The following is a 19867-nucleotide window of genomic DNA, read 5'->3' as shown; positions in this document are numbered from 1 at the left end:
AATCTGATTTTCTCCCTTGTGAATTTTTCTTGCTTGCTCAAAGGCAAGATTCATCTTGACCAGCCCAGACTGAGGTGGAGCTCATAACCACGCTGGAAAGCGTCCTGTGGCTTGGAAGAGCAGCTGGTTGGAAGGAGAATCGTTTTTCAGGAGCAGTCAGGGCACTTTCAGTTCTCACCCCATCTCTCTTCATACTCACGAGCGTTGGTGGGATGTGGTGACAGCATGGACTCGTCACTGGGTGTTTAATGAAGGTAATAGTTAGTCATGATGCTTCCCTACCACAACGGACAGTTGCAAGCTGCCGTTGCAAATCTTGCATCCAAGAGATCTGGATTTCATGTTGTGTCTAGGCATCAAAATTCGGGCAAGAGCTTATGGCACTTTCAGAGCCACTGAGCTGCTCTTGTAGTGGTTCTAAAAAATAAATTAAAAATCTAAGGAAAAGTAGAAAAAGGCTAAACCCCATTATATTAACTCAGTGTTGTGCTTCTGCAATAATCTGGCATTGCAGGTATGGGCTGAAATGTAAACTCTCACCTTAGAAGTAATGAAGGATAAGAGAAATTTCTGAAAGGCCATTTTACTGCAGTCTAAACTTGGAAGCATGAAGTGGAAGGTTACGAAGAACACAACTCTCTGAACTTCATGGTTAGATTCACATTTGGCCACGCAGCTGAGGAGGGGCAAGGGAGCCAAGCCAAAACCATCACAGAGAGCCCAGATCACTGTAGGCATTCTTGTTTTCAAAGTTGGTAGGAAATGGTTTTCTTAGAAAAAAATGGAATTGATGTTCTTTTTTTTCTTACTTTAGGAGCCAGTTTTCTGATCTTCAGTTCATATTATGAACTTGTACTGGCCTCAAATTTTGGGTCTCCATTTCACTATTTTTCATGAGCTGTAGTTTGTACATTTGTTGGCAAATCGTATGTTTTTGCAGTCCTGCACGCCTCTTGCTTTTAAGTAAAGAAGGGAATAAGGAAGAAAACTGTGTTATGTTGAAATACTCTTTAGATCCCTTTCCATATGCTTTTGCATATTCTTGACCGATCTTCCTTTAGTTTAGGGGTTTGTAGCATTTTTCTCACACTTTGTATAATCATTAACATTAACAGGGCAACAGGAGTGTAGGGAGAACATACTCCAGCGTGTATCACCTAATTTCCCCTCTGAAGTGGAAGTTGTCCAATTTGCCATGTGCTGTGATTTGCCATCATTAGGACTGGTTTTTGACTCCTTGTAGGGTGGGTTAATCTCTCCTGGGAATCCTACAGTGAGTCACACTGCATTGTATATGCCACAGATAGGTAGGTGCCACCTTTAAAAGTGCCAGTAAGATTCTGAGGCACCTTTTCCAGCCAAGAGCAAGAGGTGCATGAGATAAAAGAACCATTTGCCCCTGCAAGAATTGTGCATTCACATGATTAGTGAGGCGTGGTATTAAATTATTTGAGCTTTGTGCATAAATATATACTGAGAGAAGCTTTGTAACTGGGGACTTTAGCTATAGTTTTCTTTTTCATGGGCCAAATGCTCTGCTGCAGATAGGGCTAAGAGTATTTTGGTGGAGCAGCTGAAGAGCTGGTCTTCTTTGCGTGCGTGTTACACTGTCCCACACCCAAAGAAATGCCTCCTCATGTTTTATGGGTGGACTTTGCAGCTTGATTGGAAATAGAAACACAGTAAACAGCAACTGCGTCTCAGAAATATCCCCAGCAACACAAACTGTCACTATTTCAGCTTCTCTCCAAGGCTGCTTCTTAGGGGGCTGATCTGCAGCTATATAAAAGCATGGTAACATAAGCTGCAGCACCAGCCCTGGAAAATCTTGTAGTACAGCTAACAAATATCTGCAAAACCTTGTTTGTATGTATGTGCGCTTACGTTTAAGATGCAAACTTGTATCTGAGTGTGCTCGGCTCCCCACAGTATATAGCTGCAAAGCTATTTTGAACATCTTGGAAAAAGATGGGTTTGTAGTCTGATTTTCTTTTTTTACTGTGTTTTTCTCCCCCTGATGATGTTTATTAACATCCTCCCTGATGTCCAGCTACAAGGGATGGGCGCATAAAAGTTTACATGAAAATACATTTCTCTGTAAGTGCTCTCTCCCTGCAATTCTTTTACAGCTTTAACCAAAACCAGTTTCATCCTGTTTCATCCTTTACCCCTCAGAGCTGATAGAGAGGAGGGATATTTCACTTTCATCTACAATTCACCTTGTCCTTTCCATTTCTCACTTTGGTTTGCTTGTTGATTTGAAGTAGCGGGTGTGACCAGCCATCAAAGAGCCCTGTTGGGAGCCCACTGCCAGGGAGTGCACCCTGGCTCACCCTGGGGATAGCGGGAGGCACAGCCCTGACTCCTGCTTTTCATTCCAGCTTTTTCCATTTGAGCACCCCAGCACATCTGAAAGTCTCCTTGCTGACCACTAGTGACTCGAAACACTGAAACAGGAGCTTGGAGTCAAGGCCAATGATTATCTTTTCTGCTTCACTCCCTGAGCTGGGACCTGTAGCCAGGCTCTCCAGACGCGGTTCAGCGCATTCGGGGACTTGCTGGACATGAAGGATTTGCCTGTGTGATAAAAGAGCTGTCGATGCCTCGGGCAGCTGGCACCTCTTTGGGCCAGTTGTGTTCTGCTCAGCAAAGAGCACAAAGAGGGCAGGTGGGAATATGGAGGGAATCTCGTTAGACCAAGGCAGGGAAGATGGAAGGGCTGAGCTCCGAGGCTGACTCTGTCCCTGGGGCCAAGAGATGAGTGTGTGGGAGAGCGGTGTGCCTCCGTCTCCTTGCTCCCACCCCTTTTCCATAAGGATTTTATGATTCTCTGTGAGTCTGGAGACACACCTGCCAGCCAGCCACCTTGCAAGGCCTTTGTTGGGAACAGGACTTTGGTCAGGAGTTACGTTCTTGTCCAACTTACTTTAAAGTTCAAGCAAACAAGGTGCTGTACTAATTATTTCAAAGCAGTTTTGGAGGCAAAGCTGTGCTAATTGGTTTATTTTACTGCACAGCCACTGCCTGACCTTCCTTTATTTTTTTCTCCTTTAGCTCTGTCCCCTGCCAGAGCTGGAGTATGTAGGGCAGACCTGCACATCCTTAACCAAGGCAGTGAAAATTTATGGACACTGAGGTTCCAGGATCAATAGATGGATTTGGGGCAAAGTCCTCGTTCTTTATAGCAGATTCTGCTGGTTTGGTTTGGTTTGGTTTGGTTTGGTTTGGTTTGGTTTGGTTTGGTTTGGTTTGGTTTGGTTTGGTTTGGTTTGACAGGGAATATCTTGATCACCATTTCTAAGGATCTTTGCCCTGCCTCTAAAAACAAATGTACCAAACACAGCAATAAAAACAGGCCCTACCCAGTGTTATTTGTTTGGTTCCTTGCTTTGATGGAGTTTTCCCCTTTGCAATACAAACAGTATCTTAGAATGTCTTAGATTCAATATGAAATGTTTTCAAAAATCACTTTGATACCATGTCCTCTGGTAGCCAAACTCCATCAAAAACTAGTTTGAATGTAATTATGTGTAAATAGAGCTGAAAGAGTCTTTCTTATCTCATTTACTTAATCCTAGTAATGTCTGTAGACTGGAGCTCCAGCAGGTTCTTGGGTAGTTTGGGAAGAAAAATGTGGGAGTTGTGCTAAGCCTGAAAGAATTGCAGCCAGTAAAGCCAACAGCCACGTTTAACCTCTGGTACATCATCGTAAGATACATTTTAAGAGTGATAATGATTATTTCTGGTACCCAAAGCAGGGAATGTGTACTGTCAGCTGTTGTGGAAACAAATCAAAAGACAGTTCTTTTCCTAACCAGTGTAAAAGGAAATATTTTTTCTGCTTAATTTCTACTTAAAAGGGAAATTATTTTGAAGAACTGTATTTTTTTTTGTATCTTTACATTTTATTTCCCTTCACCCACCTTTCCTAGAATCTTCCGTGTAGCCATATCCAGTAAAATAACGGCAGCTGCAAAGCTAAGAGTAAGGCCAGAAATAGGTTCCAAGTGCATATTTACAGCTACCCTTTTCAAAGCATCCTGTTTTCTTCAACACTGAGTCTGTTCTCCATGAATCAGACCTTTTGGAGATAGAGAGACCTGTCTTAGGTGTCTGGGTTTGAGGAGGTTTTTTGTGTTTGTGAGCATGCATGCATGTCTCTACACAACTGGCCATCAGAGCTGTGACTTTTGTGATTCTTCTTAATATTAATATTTTGTCTTTCCTGATTATTTTGTACTCCTCCTCTCCAGTGATTTCTTTCTCAAAGGCTTCTGTTGTGAGCCATTAACGTCAATGGGCTCAGCCACTGCTATCGTGTGGTGCAGAGGAGTGGGAAGAGGGTATGACTTTGCAGAAACATAGGGTTACCTCCAGCCACAGAAATCAGGCTGTAAAAATGATGAATATCTCTCTTCTGTCATCCATAGATCTGACAGTTTTGTATAACTTATGAATTAAACATCTGGGGGGGTGTAGATGTATTTTTTTTTCCATTTAACAGTCACCAAAACCGAGGCAGATAAGCCATTGAATAATTTCCAGTAACGTTACAGCAAGTTTTGGGAGCAGATCACTTTGGGATTGTCTCTCTTAACAGAAATGGCAGAATTGTCATTAGAGTTAGTGAGATCAAGGTGGCACCTGGTGCTGTGTCTTAACCATGAGACTTTAACCTGCAGCTCCATGCAGAACAGACAGGACCTTTACTGCAGACCCCGACAAAGTAAACAGCGTGACACTTAATTTATCTGCCCCGGAAACATGAAGGGCTCAGTCGACCTGATGGGATCTGTGGTTCCAGGGAGTCTAGGTATTTAAAACGTGATGCTCAGCCTGCTAAGCCATCCCCTGCAGCTTTCCTTAGTGCATAAGATATGAAAAAATCTCCCGTCCTGCAAAACAGATATTAAATTGGATACTCTTTCACCCTGCCATGATAAGAAACACGGCAGAGAGAGGCAGGAAAATGGAATGCTGCTTAGAAAGAAAATATATTTGAATCTAACATAAAAATTGGTGAGATAGGAGGATTTTCAGAGCTAGTAGCAATCCCCTCCCCAATGAGTTGCTGAAAATTCAACTCTCCCTGTAGTTTTTGCACTGGATTGTGAATAAAAATGGTTGTGATTGATGAAGCGTTTGGTGTCTCACTGTAAGTTGGTCAAGAGGGACTTCTAAATCACCCAAATGAAATATTGCATTATCATGAACGGTAACATGTAACTGTTAAGTATGCCATTGCTTATCATAAGCTCAGGCTCCTCTGGAGCTCTGCTGGGAGAGAAATCTTGCTGAGCATTGGAGCAGAGAGTCTCCACACAGCCTGGCAGTGCACAGGCCCTTCCCTTCCCTTCCCTTCCCTTCCCTTCCCTTCCCTTCCCTTCCCTTCCCTTCCCTTCCCTTCCCTTCCCTTCCCTTCCCTTCCCTTCCCTTCCCTTCCCTTCCCTTCCCTTCCCTTCCCTTCCCTTCCCTTCCCTTCCCTTCCCTTCCCTTCCCTTCCCTTCCCTTCCCTTCCCTTCCCTTCCCTTCCCTTCCCGCACCTTCCCGCACCTTCCCGCACCTTCCCGCACCTTCCCGCACCTTCCCGCACCTTCCCGCACCTTCCCGCACCTTCCCGCACCTTCCCTTCCCGCACCTTCCCGCACCTTCCCTTCCCTTCCCTTCCCTTCCCTTCCCTTCCCTTCCCTTCCCTTCCCTTCCCTTCCCTTCCCTTCCCTTCCCTTCCCTTCCCTTCCCTTCCCTTCCCTTCCCTTCCCTTCCCTTCCTTTCCCTTCCCTTCCCTTCCCTTCCCTTCCCTTCCCTTCCCTTCCCTTCCCTTCCCTTCCCTTCCCTTCCCTTCCCTTCCCTTCCCTTCCCTTCCCTTCCCTTCCCTTCCCTTCCCTTCCCTTCCCTTCCCTTCCCTTCCCTTCCCTTCCCTTCCCTTCCCTTCCCTTCCCTTCCCTTCCCTTCCCTTCCCGTCCCGTCCCGTCCCGTCCCGTCCCGTCCCTGTTGATTTTGGGGTTTGAAAGGAGGAAAAGGCAATGTGCCAAATGGGCCTGTTTGGTTTGAGAAGTCTTGGCAGTGAATACCTCCCTCCTGTGTGGGGCTCATTACACAGTTGTGTTGCATACGGGTTTTTTTTTTTTTTGCATAAAGCTTTTTTTACCAGTGCTCTGCATGGGATGATAGGTGAGAAGACAAAGTTGATGTTTCAAGGGAAACCAGCAAAATAGCATTAGAAAAAAAAAAGTAATTTCTATTTTCTTTACTGACACAAGGAAGTGGCTGATGTTGTTTCTATTAAAAAGAAAAACTAGAGTAGAGACCCACACCTCGCATTGGAAAGCCCTGTATTCACAGCATGACTAAAAGCCAATCCAGTTGGACTGAAGTTCTCTATGTCCAGAACTTTCCACGAAGGCCTTGGCAGCTCTTTCTTTTAGGATTTCTTTAGGATTAGTGAAATAGATGTTGCTTGGCTGAGTGAGAACACAAAACACCAGTTAGTCAAATAGCTTTAGGATTTTCTATGTTTTAGGGCTAAAATGTGGAAATGGGGAGGGAGGGCACACTTAAGTCCAGGATTTTGCTTTGGATATATGTGCACATCCTGAGCTCAGATTGGCCAAGCTACAGGTCTTCAAAAATGCTCAGAAATGAACAAAATTCTGTAGATCCCTGTACTGGCCAAAAAATGTAAGCAACCCTCAGTATGAGATAGATGACATGCTCAGGCAGTCATGGTTCATTTCTCTGGCTTTCTTGTCCCTGTCTGCTCGTTTTCCTGCTTCCGAGCTGGCCACGTCTCTTCTCTATTCAAATCAGGTGGCTTCCTGTACCCCTGCCTGTCCCTGTGCTGGGGGGCAGAGAGGAAGAGGACGAGGCAGTAGGTGGGGAATGGTGCCTGCCTCCCACTGAAGTCTTTTACCTGCCTGTTTTCATGTCTGTGCTCCAGCACATGGGAGCTTGGTGACTTCTCAGAGAAGTGGTGATTTGAGTTGCTCACCGTGGTAGATGAGTGATGTTCCCTGTTTTCAGAGTACCCTCAGGAGTTTTGGATTCTTTTTTTGGTCAGAATTTGGATTGTGGCAGAATGCTCAGCAAGGGCAGACTTCAGTACAAATGGCTAAAATTTGTCAAATTCACTGAAAACCAGGTAATTGGGATGGGATGTGGTATGTTGGGTGGTGTTAGTGGTGACACCTGTGCAAGTATCATACTTTAAAATACTAATAGTTCAATCAGTGTAAAGTTAGAGGAAAGTTCAGTGTGTGTTAGTCTTGGATCCAGCTGGGGTGAAGTAATGCTGCACAGGGTTTGGAGGAAGAGGAGGCAGATGAAGCTGGGCCTGCACTGGTCCCCCTGTCAATAGTAACCTTAACTCATGAACCCAAACTGAAACAATTGTTAAAATTTTATCTGAATAGGAAAGCATTTCTTTTCACGTTTTCTTAACAGATTCTGTGGCTACTAATTTATTACTGCAATTTAAGAAACAGACGTCTGTCTGACATGTGCCATGTAGTTCAGTAGGTCACTAGTGACATCATCCTTAAAATCGTTATCTTTGCAAACCGTGCATTTTGCATAAAAGCTTTTATTTATAGTCAGTCATTAAAATTGGACCTGATATTTACTTTTCTTCTGATTAGGTTAAAGAGTGAATATGAACAAAAAGTACCCTCCTGTTAGCACCAAGCAGTTTGCAGTGTGCTATTCACATCCAGACTTTCTAAAGGAATTATGTTGATCCATTATGGGCTTAGATGGTGTGTGTTGGTTAATGCATTTGACTTTTTCACTGCTAAGACTGAATTCATGTCACAAGGGGTATATTTTATTTGGTTTTGTCCTTACAGGTTCTTGTCCTCACTGCTGAGCAGCTGGAGGCTGTGGTTTGCAGTGGAAGTGTTAGACTTGTAGAGAAGTGCTGTTTTAAAGGATGAGGAGACTGCTGGGGGGGCTTGGTGGGTCTCCTCCTTTGCTTTGAGGCTACAGTAGCAGGAGGTGCAAGACAGTCCAGGTTCCTGTCTATGCATGAGTGCTTTGCAGGGCCAGATTCTGAGTTGTCCCATTGCCCAGCCCCTGATGTGATGGATATTTGACCCAAGGCCGGGGAACAGACTCTAGGGTGCATCTCTCTAGAGCGTGAGACATTGTAAGGCTCAAATGAGGTCCCCAAAGGATGCCCCGAGTTGCACTCTAGGATGTCACTACCCAGCAGCCTGTGATCTACTGGCCATGGCTTACAGGGCAGCACAGCCCTAAAGGGCCAGACACAACAGCCCCCTTCAAGGATCAAATTCTTGGGATGTCCATGAACTCTTCTCCCACATTTCCTCATCCTCCTGTCCTGCCTTATCCTTCTGTCCTGCGTTATCCTTGATATCAAACATCATGCTAAATCTTACACTCTGTGAGTGCTTAAAAATAGTGAACATGAGTGCTGGTAACTTTTCCATCCCAGTTGTCCCCATGGAGCTTCCATGCCCCCTGCCCAGCAGGATGGGCTGGGTAGGATGGTAACGTGCTCCAAGAGAGCCCAGGGGCTTCTTGCTGGGCTGGAGAGTGCATGAGGCGAGATAAGAACCCTTCAAAATTGAGAGGTGGTTTAATAACTGTAATGAAAATGATTTTTGACCAAAAATTATGTATTACCAGTTGGCTGAACTGCACAGCATACTTTCTTAATATTAGATAGGGCTGGGTTTTTTTTTTCCCCCGGATCTTACTGCTAAGATCACTGTCCCATTTCAATTTTTATTGAAACAAATAAACCTAATAAAAACACTTATGCTGAGAGCTGAAGCTCCACAATAGAAAAAAAATAAAAATTACTCTGTATTGAATGTATTGATTTATTTATTTACTCCAACTGGAAAATTGAGTATTGTGTTAATGTATTTTATAAGAATCACGGTGCTCGATGAAATGGCTAATTTATTTTAGCGTATACATAAATAGCTAGCAATTTTCAGTGAGACAGGCTAATGAAAATGATGCCATGAAATTGTCTATACTATGAGGAGTGATGGAGTCAAGTTATTATTGGTTGAGTGCTGCGATGTAGTGAACTGGCCATCATGTCTTTGAACTTTTGAACTGCTACTTGGTCGTGTGATTTATTGATTTTGGTATCAGCATGTTAACTTTTTATTTTTTTTTGTTGGGGGGGTCACACACACAGCACAGATGAGTGTGTAATTTCATAGATATTTAGGCTAAACAAGATGGTTGAAAAATTTAGAGTGTGTTAACGGAGCAGGGTTACGCCATGTGGAAAGGCAGAGAGATGCTTGTAGGTACCATTAGATGTCAACACTGATGTTCTGATTGCTGCGGATTAGCCGAATACAAGCGAACTTGGCAGGGTAAGTGTGCAATATATTTGTCAGAGAAACGTTGCCTTTGTTCTAAATTAAGTGTGTGATCTCATAGCAACTTTGTTTGCCTATCTACCTTGAACCTCTCCTCGTGCTGTGTCTTATCACGGCGGTGCCTGGTACGGGCAGAGCATCCACACTCTCCTGTCAGCCCTTCCCAGAGGCGCGCTCCATGTTGCCGGCTGTTGCTCGACGGAGGATGCTCGCTGGCGGTGCGAACAGCTCATGTTGGACTGTTGTACCAGAGAGCTGCCCCCATCCGCAGTCACCCAGACGTGTAAACTTGTTTCATCTTCTAGCTGTGATTCCCTGGCAGGCTGGCTGTAGTGCTGAGCCTCGGCACGCTGTGCTCGCCAGCGGCTGCCTCGTCCCTCGGTGTCAGGAGATGCTACACTTGTTCATGGTGATTTGCTTAGGATGTGGAATTCAGCATTAAAATAATTTTGTTTGGTTTAGAGTGTTTTCTTGCTGCAGAACTTTTCTCTCGACTGTGCTGGTAGGGGACCCTTTGCATGGCGGCTGCTCTGAGCTCTGTTTCTGATTAAACCGACTAACTTGACACCTGCGTTTTACAATTTGCTTGAAGTGCATTATCCTGTAAAAGCAGCAATTTCAAAGCTTTAAAGCCAGCAGACTTGCAGGGGTTTGCACAACTTAGCTCATCCCACCAGTCCGCTGCGATTGTGCAAAACACGACTGGATTTTTCTACTCTACTTGACCCCTGCTTTCAAAATTGCAGTTTTGGTGCCTGTCCTTCCCATCCCTCCTAACCCCCTTTTTCTGCTGTGGGTCTCGGCAATGCATGCGAGCGTTATTGTTCTTTTTCCCCCCCAATTATGAAACTGACATGTCTTTATTTGGATATTAAAAGTCCTCCCCCCCCTTTCCCCACTGCGACCCAAAGCATTTCCAGCAGCCTCGCGGTGAGCAATTGGGAAGCTGGTACAACTTGCCTCTCCCCTTCACCCCCCTTTGCCTCTCAATTCTTTTTATTTTTTTAAATATTTATTTTTTAATTTTTTTTTTTTTTAAAAGATGGGCTGTTTAAGCTAGAAAACAAAACTGGTGGGAAGAGGCTAAAAACAGGACTGACACCAACACCATTAGCGGGGGGGTGGGGGGGAAAGAAAAAAAAAAAAATTCCATTTCATTGCAACTCTGTTATTGTTTACTTTGCCATACACATCCTAATATGGTTACCTCCCTGTCAAAGCGGCCGAGCCGGGCTGAGGGGCCCCCTCGGGGAGACGCTTCCAACTGCTGCTCAGACAATAAGAAACAAACGGCGCAACTCCACAAAAGGGCTGCCCGGAAAATAAGTGTCAAATAAATCCTGCCGAACTCTTCCTTTCCCGGCACCCGGCCCCCGCCGTGTGTAACCTGCGCGGTGGCCGGCGGGGCTGGGGGCGGCTCCCGCGGATCCCCCCGCGGCCGGGGCCGGCCGGGGCGCGGCGGGAGCTCCGCGGCCGCGCAGCGCTGCCAGGTGGAGCCGCCGGGCCGAGCCCCCCGGGCCGCCCCGCGCCGCGGCCGCGGAGCTCCCGCCGCGGAGCCGCTTCTTATCTGCAGCGCCAGAACAAAGGTAGGTTGTTCAACTCCGCGCTCCGGGGGAGGGACAAGTTATTTTTGGAGGGTTGTCTTCCCAGTGCATTGACTGGTTGACCTAAAAGGAGAAGGGAGAGGGGGAAAAAAAAAAAAAAAAAAAAAAATATCAGGCGGAAAAAAAAAAAAAAAAAAGAGGGGAAAAAAAAAAAAAAAAAAAAAAAAAAAATAGAGCGAACGGCACCGCCACCCCACCGGCACAGCGCGGGGCGGGCAGGGGAGCAGCGCGGCGCGGCGTAGTTTTATTTTTATGCAACTTGAGGAAGCCGGATTCCCCCCCCCCCCCCCACTCCTTCCCTCCCCCTGTAAAATGCCCAGCTATTTCTAGAAAATTTTCGTCGCTGAAATACTTTAATCTGTGTGCTCTATTTTATTCTTTTAAATATTTTTCTTTTTTTTTTTTTTTTTTGCGTTTGTGATTTTATGAGCACATATTCCTCTTAGCGGCTATGAATTTCTATGAATTCTAAATAAGCTTTTCTAGGGATGAAACGTGCGGGGTATTTTTACACGAGGATTTCAACTTTTCGGTTGACATAATCTGAAGGTACCACAGCCTTTTCTGCGACTGTTCAAGTGCTTCCCTGCCCTGCAAGGAGTTATCACATTGCTTAAACCAGCCCTTTATGCCATCATTTTTCTTTTTTTATTCTTTTTTTAAGCCTATATGTTGCTCAGCTTCAGTGGATGATTTTCTTCTCCTCCAAACTGAAATGCTCTCAGGTTTTGCTGTGTTTCTCGGTTTGTTTTGAACCCGTAGGAAAATATTAATACAGAGCAGTGAAAAAGAAACAGTGATGTGTCATCCGTTCAGGGGAGTCGGCAAACCTGTCCACTTCTATGCCGGGAAGTACAGAGAGCAGATCCATAATTCAGTGCAGGAGCAAATGAATTCACAGCGATGCATAGGATGGGTATTATGTAACTTAATAAGAAATGTGGTTTTGATCGTAGGAGCGGACGCTGCGCTTGTAGGTATAAATATCAAATCTAGGTAAGTCTGTGGAAGAGCACTTTTGTTCCAGCCTGCATTAAGCAGCATTGTCTTCAATCCCTAATTCTTATGGGATTTTGGGAGGGAAGCAGCTTCTTCCTAAATTGAGTATCATTCAAAAAATCTTTTAAATACCTGTTGTCTACTTGGTTGCTTAATTGGCTCTCCTTCTTCCTGTCTCTGCTGCCTGCTTTCTCCAGTTATTATGGGATCTCTAGATTTATTTTTTTTTTAGGAAGTCTCAGTTCCAGAGCAAACCGGGATAGCAAAGCTGTTCTTTTCTTTTTTTTTCCCTTTCCCCCTCAGTAAAATATTATTTCTCACATATTACTGGAAATTTCTTTTCTCTGCCTTTTTATTTATTTTTCTCTTAAGCTGTGCAGCCTGACCTGTGCTAATCAGAAACTCTTTTTAAAATATAAGACCAAGTCAGATAATGTAAATAAACTTTTGTCCCCGCAAACTTTTGTCCTATAAAACTGGGATTTATTTTTCTTAGAAAAAAAAAGACATTGCAACTCACTAATGGTAAACACAAATAAATGTGTTTTGTAAAATAAAGGGTGTCTTTTTAAACACATTTCTAGTTTTTGCTTTTTGGGCCTTGTAGGGGATGATAGGAATTAGTAGCCTTTAATTAGACGTGGAGATATTCACATTTTACAGGGATTTATGTTAGAACATGGAATGGCGGGTGGCTTGTTTCCTCATTATGAATACTCCCTGCACATAATGAGGTTCATCATTAGTTGATGGAGTGAATTTGCCCTAGCTCTACCTTGAAAGGCACATAATTTACATACTACTTCAGAGCTTAGGCTTTAATGGATTCCTCGATGAATAAAATGAAAAGCTACTTTCTTTAAATTTTTGAACAGTGTTTTGATAATACGGATTTAATAAGACATTCAATTTCCTTGTTAAGTGTATTTGAAAGTGCATTCCCAATTTTAGCACAAAATATACTTTCCTACGTTGTTTCCTATAATATTAGGTAATACATAAGCAAGTATGTACCACTGTAAACATTTTTGGGAACGTTGAGGGATTATTTTACCCTGTGTGTGAAGTGACACCGGGCTCCTTTGGCCTTGTCTCCAAGCATAGTAAAGCTCACCTGCACTGTTAAATTATCACAGAGCAGAGCTGCTCCCCTGTTAAAGCTTGTTCTGCCTGAGGAGTGTTTTAACTGTGTATTTGCTGTGTACATGTGCAGTGATGGATCTTTGGAAATGTGTTGCAGGCTTCCAGGCTGACAGTGACAAACCCTCCGGTCCCACCTCCCTATTTATTTTAATGAGACGAGAACAGCAAAAACTTCTCTGGTGCAGTTCCACCTCTGGAACTGCTGCGTAGATGTGATTAGATTAGAGTAAATTGAATTGTAGGCTGCCTGATGTGTTATCATGTCATCAGCTTACTCCAGCCCTGGTCTACAGGGTAGAGTTAGCGAGACATCCTCATCTTCTTCTTCTTCCTCCTCCTCCTCCTCCTCCCTCGGTGTGTAGGTGGGGGCTGCGCGTGTCCCGTGCGTGGGGCAGGCTGGGCACGGCCAGCACCTCTCCCCACTGACACTTGCCAGTGTGGTGGTGGAGTTGAGAGGCAAAAAATACGAAGCGAAGGCTTGTTTTGATAGAATGTTTTATTACCTGAAAACGATGAGCATATATTAACATTAATAGAATAGTCTGTGTCATTCTTTTTTAGGCAATTTACCTCCGCCACAGACCTGTCTGCTTCAAAATCTTTCTCTGTTCTAAAACATATATTTGTTTAGGGAGTTTTCATTGAAGTGTACATGACAATTACAGCTGTTCATTAACAAAATTGGGTATTTGTTTTAAACTTTAACCAATCACTTTGATATGCTAATTATGGTGTAATTTAATTTGAGCCCTGTAATGATGATGCCGTTATTATGGACATAAATGATGCAGTTAAGCTGAGAGTAATCTCATTTGCATACTGTACATGCCAGTAAATTAAGCCCTTTCTTCGACTGCTTCAGCTTTAATTTTCCACTTCTTTTCACACAGCGCCTTTTCAGCCAGTCTCTTATAAGCCCACTTTGTAATAGTGCTGATGACTGTTTGATGTGGAGAGTTGCTGCACCACAATAATGCAAGACACAAGATGTAACATTTAAAGGATTCATTATCTTACTGAGTGTTGCTTTAAGAAGCTGGGATTAACAAGGGTGGAAGTGTCCTCTCTGTGGAGCCATGCAGGTCTTCCCAGAAAGAAATGCAATCTTTATTTTTCCCCCCTTTCTCTTGGTGTACCCTGATAGTGAAAGGGTTTCAGTAAGGCCTCATGGTATTTCTCAGGATTGAACTAAGACACTATCAGAGCTCTATAGTACAACATTTGACCTTCTCTGTAGGGTATTCTGTGATGCTCCACTGTTGCAGAAAAGTTATTGGATACAATTTGCAATATAATAGAGATGTGCGATACCAGATTATTTCTCATATTGGGTATATGGGCTCCAGATCTACCTGTGTGACGTACAGCAGTGCATTAGTTCTGTTCTTTCTATTTATTCGCCAGTTTCACCTTGCATGGCCCTTACATCAGTTGACCTTAGTATCAGGTTAATTGCAGATTCAAATTTAAAAAAATGTTGTGCCTGCTGGTATTAGTGAAAACTTGGGTTTTGAAAGAAGGAAAGTCACCAACAGCAGACAAAAATGAACTGCATAAGTGCTGACTTCAATAGTTAATCTTTTCCAATTTACCATGTTGTCATTGAGCTGAAGTATTCTCATAACACTGTGGCGTACAAAGAAATCATGTGAAATAAACAGGGCTCTTTTTATAGCTGCTTACTATTATGGTTAGATATTTTCATAGTTTAATACCTCTGGAAGTAAAGCCCGTCTCAAGTTTTTCGCAGCAGTTGGCCTCTCAGAAAGCCATTGTTGTGTGGGTAACCAAGTTAACTAAAGATCATTATTAAAACCTCGCAATCCTTTCGTTACACAGGGTCCCATGACCAAAAATAGCTTGTGCAGTTGCCCACAAACATGCAAGTTAATAACTTCCTGGGTGAACAGTGTAAAAGCTGCTGATTTCCAAGGCATGCACGTCACCCCTGGCCTCCACCCCTTCAGGGTGTGCAGCAAACAGATGGGAGGGTGCAATCTCACCGCCTGGCCAGCATTTAATGAGACTTCAGTTTTTATGGCTGTCACCTACACTTGGTTTCAGTTCTGCATTTCTCACATGCCATCTTGTTTTCCAGCAGCCCTTCCATGGGAGCCTGGCCGTGCATGAGTGCAGGCTGGGGCCGTGCTCTGGTGAAGCTTCATGGCGATGTGCCTGCCCCTTTGAACCCCCTGTTTCTGTTTCAAAACCCCAGGAATCATTCCCAACAAGACCACTGCTCTGGCCACCAGCTGCTCTGGCATGCAGGATTTCTGTTCTACTTGTACACATCTTCTACACATGGCTGGTGTTAATAAAACCATCCAAGGAGATGAACACAGAGCGTAGTGTGGGTCTCGGCTCTCACAGAGCCTTTTTCACCTGAAACATCAAACCTAAGAATGTTACATCTACCAGCTGCTTCTTCTGGGTGGACTACATCAGTGTGCAGTGACAAATCTTGGGGTCTGCTTCCAAAGCAAAATGTGTCCCGAAAAGGAAAGGCCTCCCTAGTGCCTTTTCTGAGGCTGTCATTGTAGTCATGGGGTTCATACATGAGCACACCCAGGAGACAAAACCCAGCAACTGTTCCCTTTGTGCTCACAGTCCAGAGCTGCACAGGTTGCTGACAAAACTGGGTACAAGCTGACTCTACCCAGGGTACAGGTAGAGAAAGGGTTTCTCACAGCACAGGGTGATGCACACTCTCCCCAGAAACTCCATAAAGTCAGAAATTCTTGAGAATAATGCTGGAAAAATTTGGCTTCTAAAGCTCTTAAAAAAGAGCTTGTGATTTTGTCTATTTTAGCAGTACCCCTATGGCTCAACTCTTTGTCTTCCCTCTGAAGTTAATGTATGTGTTGCTTTAGGATGTCATTGGCTGCAAAGGATGTGTCATGTCTTCAGATTCTGTAGGAATGAGTATGCTGAGCATCTCTCATGTGTTACGGAGGGATTTCTGTCCCAAGCAGACAATGCCAGTAGGATGGATTGGGAGTTGGGCTAAGAGACTCTGTTTTGGTGCTTGTTAGTGCTTTATGGATGCAATGATGCTGCAGTGTGCTGTGCAGAACTTCAGTGTTAATCTTCTTTGGAGGTAAAAATATTTCTTCCAAAATGATTTCAATACGTTGCCCTTAAAGAAATCATGTTGTAAGAGTTGTCTTCACAAAAGAGGTTTCAGGCATAGTTTTTCTCCTACTCTCTTTGTCCTAATGAAACACATATCCTTCCTCCCCTCACAGGACCTTTTGAGTTTATTCTGGATAAAGAAATTCATTTATGAAGATTTTACCTTTATCATCCTCCCTCTTTAATCTGATCTTGGATTGCAATTTTCAGTAAGTTTCTCCTGCCACACTTTCCGACATATGAACCTTTTCAACCCAATCAGGTGGGAAATTAAAAGCTATACCAGTTCTGATGATGTACTGTGCAGCCCTGTTTGAGCATTTCTGTGTAATTCAGGATTGCTGGGTTTAAAGAAGTTTTTCACCCTGGGTAATGGTAGCTCTCTGCAGAAAGTTATTTCGAGGTGTTTTGAGCTTTGTGGGAGATGGATTTCTCTTTTTCCAGCTTTGTTTACAAACTGCTTTGTTCTTACCCTTTTCCAGCAAAACAGGTGTTTCTTTACAGAAATAATTGTGGTTGAGAGGAAAGCCACTGAACCTGTCTCTAGAATTATAACTACAACAGATTAAAGAGTAATTTATCATATGTTAATATACTAACCCCATCAAAGTCACGGGCGTCAAGGCATAGAAACAAAAATAGACCTCTGATGTGTTTTTCAGCATTGAGTCTGGTATTGGTATCTGGAGAAAAAGCTCTAGGAATCTGTGATTGTATTTACCAGTAGCTAAAGGAGAGCAGTTGTCTGTCAAAGAAATTACCCCAAGTGCCGAAGCTGCTGCCTTTTCATGTTTGACTGAAGCAAGTTGACTTCAAGTTTCAAAGTGTGAAGATTCCCTGTTCCCACACTTTGTCAGTTTGTTCTTATTTGTAAACACATCTTGTCGTGGCTGTAGATGGTACATAGGTATCTGTGATGAGAAGCTTGGGAAGCGCCTACAGATGCTTTGCTTTTCCAGCACGAGGGAGCCTCCTACAGCTGTTCCCAACAGCAGGCAACTGGCTCACCTGAGAGCATCCTGAAAAGGGGGATGTTTTGGAAGTCCAGGTGAATCTGCCTGTTGCTGCTGGTCCTGGGTGTACACAAAAGGCAAGTAGTGGAAGTCAAGCAGCTGTTAGGGTTTCTTCAATCTGTGAGCCTTTAGTTCTTCTGGCTGTATGCACTTCTCTTCCAGCAGCATTTCTTCCTGTGACTGGAGGATGTGAATATCTCTAAGCTGGCTGAATGGACAAAGCAATGTGATAAAAACACATAGAACAAACATGCTTCAAGCAAGGCAGTGAAGTTTCTCAAGCAAAGCTGTTAGAGATAAAGCACACAGTTCAACCCCTGCTTTTGCTCCTGTTACCTATCCCTGTACCACCTGGGGGCTATGGGGAGCAGCAGTGTAGGTAGGAACACCGTGGTGTGTCACCAGCTCTTCCCTATGACGCATGTCTGCTTCTGGCTGTCTTGAATTTGACTTCACATTGGTTTTTCCTCCAAATGAAACACTTACTCTAAGGATGGTCTTTCAAAAGACCATGTTCTTTTTTCCAGATAACTGCAAATTCTTGAGCTGGGCTATTTAGGTAGTTTCCTGCGACCATCACTTTGAGGAAGATGAATGAAAAAGTTCTGCTTTCAGGTGCGTGGCCTAAATCAAAAGCAGCTCTGTTTGAGTTCTCTGAAGTCTTTCAGGGTTTTACCATTATTAACAGCCAAACAGCCCCAGGCAATGGTCCTCTGTTTTACATGGGGGGAGAGCAGTATGTTCTGGCCCTGTGCTTCTCTGCTGCAGGGTAACAGTGTGCAAGGGGCAGCCGTGGGCAAGGAGGGCTCCAACAGCTCTGTGCTTGGTGACATGGCCAGAGATGTTGGAGATGGAGCAGCCAGTCTGGTCCTGTGTGAGAGAGCCTGACCTGGAGGCAGTCTGCCAGCTGGGGGGGACTCGCTTGTGTTTCTGTAAACTCTTGGACTTCGGGCCAAACAACAAAGCTGTGCATGAAGAGTTTCCTAGGCTTCACACTGGGGTAAGGCTTGCAGTGTATGATCAGCAAGGCTTTGAGACCCGCAGTGCAGCCCTTCCAGCTGTGGGATATTTTCACGTGTTTGTTGGTATCTCCTTTGGCAAAGGAGTTTGAATCAGGGTGAGTGTGCTATAGGCTTGATGAGGGAAGGCAGTACTAAGGAGTGAGCAGCTCCCAGTGAATGGGGAGGTTTATATTGCTTTTACAGTGAAACAAATATAAAAAGGAGGAATGAAATGATAATAACCTAAATTGGTGCCAAATGTATGGGATTCCATGTGTGTGCAGTAAAGGGAAACCCAGCTCCTGTAGTTTTCCCTTGGAAAATAATTCATTCTATTTAGAACCCGTGTGCAGGATGACCATATAAATGTGGTTAAATGGCATAGGATTCTGATCAAAGGGGAAATTACAAGTAATAAAATAGGAAATATAATTATTGCTACTATTTCAGATCTTATAGCCAGGGAGAATCCTAGGTTCTAGATGGAGAAAAAAAACATAACATGAAGAGAAAAAAAAAAGAACCCCCCCCCCCCAGATTTCAGCTTGCTATAAAAAGAGGGCTGAAAAGTAAAGATACATTTCCTATAATCTCAGAATTCCCAAATAATTATCAGGGGAGAGTTATGAACAACTTAACTGTTGGCTGAGCTGAATTGGAGCAGAAACTGAATTACCAACTTCCACACAGGGAAATGTACCGAAGTTGGAGCTGTGGCTGGGTTATTTTCACCAAATGTCCAGCACATATGCTGCGCTTGCTTTTATTGTTCACCGTTATGGTGTCATGTCTCGCTAGATTGTGCTTTGCTACACACCTCCACCCCCTAACAAACTGGCCCTATATGTGCATGTAGGCAGAATATAGGGAATTAAGCTGTGTGACAGTGAACTTCTGGGGGTTTTTATATGCTTGACAAATGTTTCTTAAACATGGTATAAATACATTGTACAGTAGAATTCAAGTGTTTGAGGGGCACGTTTTACTCCCAAAAGAAATGTGTGTATTTTGGCTTCGTATTCCTCTGTCTCTTTTCTTATCCTCTAAAAGAAATATTTAGTATTTTAAAGGTACCTATGTTTAGATAATACAGGTTTGGACAATATTTCTCCTCTGTATGTTGTAGAGTTCCTGCTGACACGCCTGGACAAACCTCACCACCTAAAACCCTCAGGCCAGATTTTGGCATTCGGTGTCCTCAGAGGGAGGGATCGTAGCTGTTAATCCTGTAATAGTCAGATTCTTCAAGGTAGCATCTTCTGTCCTCCCACAGGTTAGATTCTCAGTTTTACCTGACAGCCTGAATATTTCTCTTCAAAAGGAACGTAAACTCTTCTGCAGGCTGGACTCACCCTCGCTTCCCCTCACCAGGTCTTGCCGGGGCACTCCTCTTGTTCCTCAGCCTTTTTGCCATAGCTATTTTCTTCCTTCCTGGTTCCTTGGAGAAAATACATTGTATTTGTAAGGGCCTGTCCCTCCTGAGAGCATTCCCAGGGGTGTGCCTGCCTTGCTAAAGAGGCCTTTCCAGAGGAAAGGCAAGGGCAGCTGGACTGATCCCATCACTCTTCAAGACCGCGAGGTCATGCATTTGGTCCGCTTGCAGAAATGCCAAAGCC

The 19867-nt window shown here is 43.9% G+C and overlaps 1 protein-coding gene across 11 annotated transcripts in view; it reads left to right on the top strand.

Moving 5' to 3' along the window:
- The window catches only part of FOXP1 (forkhead box P1), a 379651-nt gene that overhangs the window by 173093 nt on the left and 186691 nt on the right, over positions 1-19867 (top strand). Inside the window, exon 1 of one of the 11 annotated variants that reach the window (XM_088062035.1) lies at positions 10925-10945. The exons of the other annotated variants lie outside the window; for them this stretch is intronic. The gene's annotated coding sequence lies outside the window, so the exon portion shown is untranslated. Of the gene's footprint in view, positions 1-10924; positions 10946-19867 lie in introns of those variants that run through there. 11 annotated transcript variants of the gene reach the window in all.

This window comes from Pseudopodoces humilis, chromosome 13 (genome assembly GCF_049639895.1).
Source record: "Pseudopodoces humilis isolate 2021_Gansu_Grassland_sample_001 chromosome 13, ASM4963989v1, whole genome shotgun sequence".
Lineage (NCBI taxonomy): Eukaryota > Metazoa > Chordata > Aves > Passeriformes > Paridae > Pseudopodoces > Pseudopodoces humilis.
The sequence above is the reverse complement of the archived record's forward strand: the minus strand, read 5'-3'. Positions and strand labels throughout refer to the sequence as shown.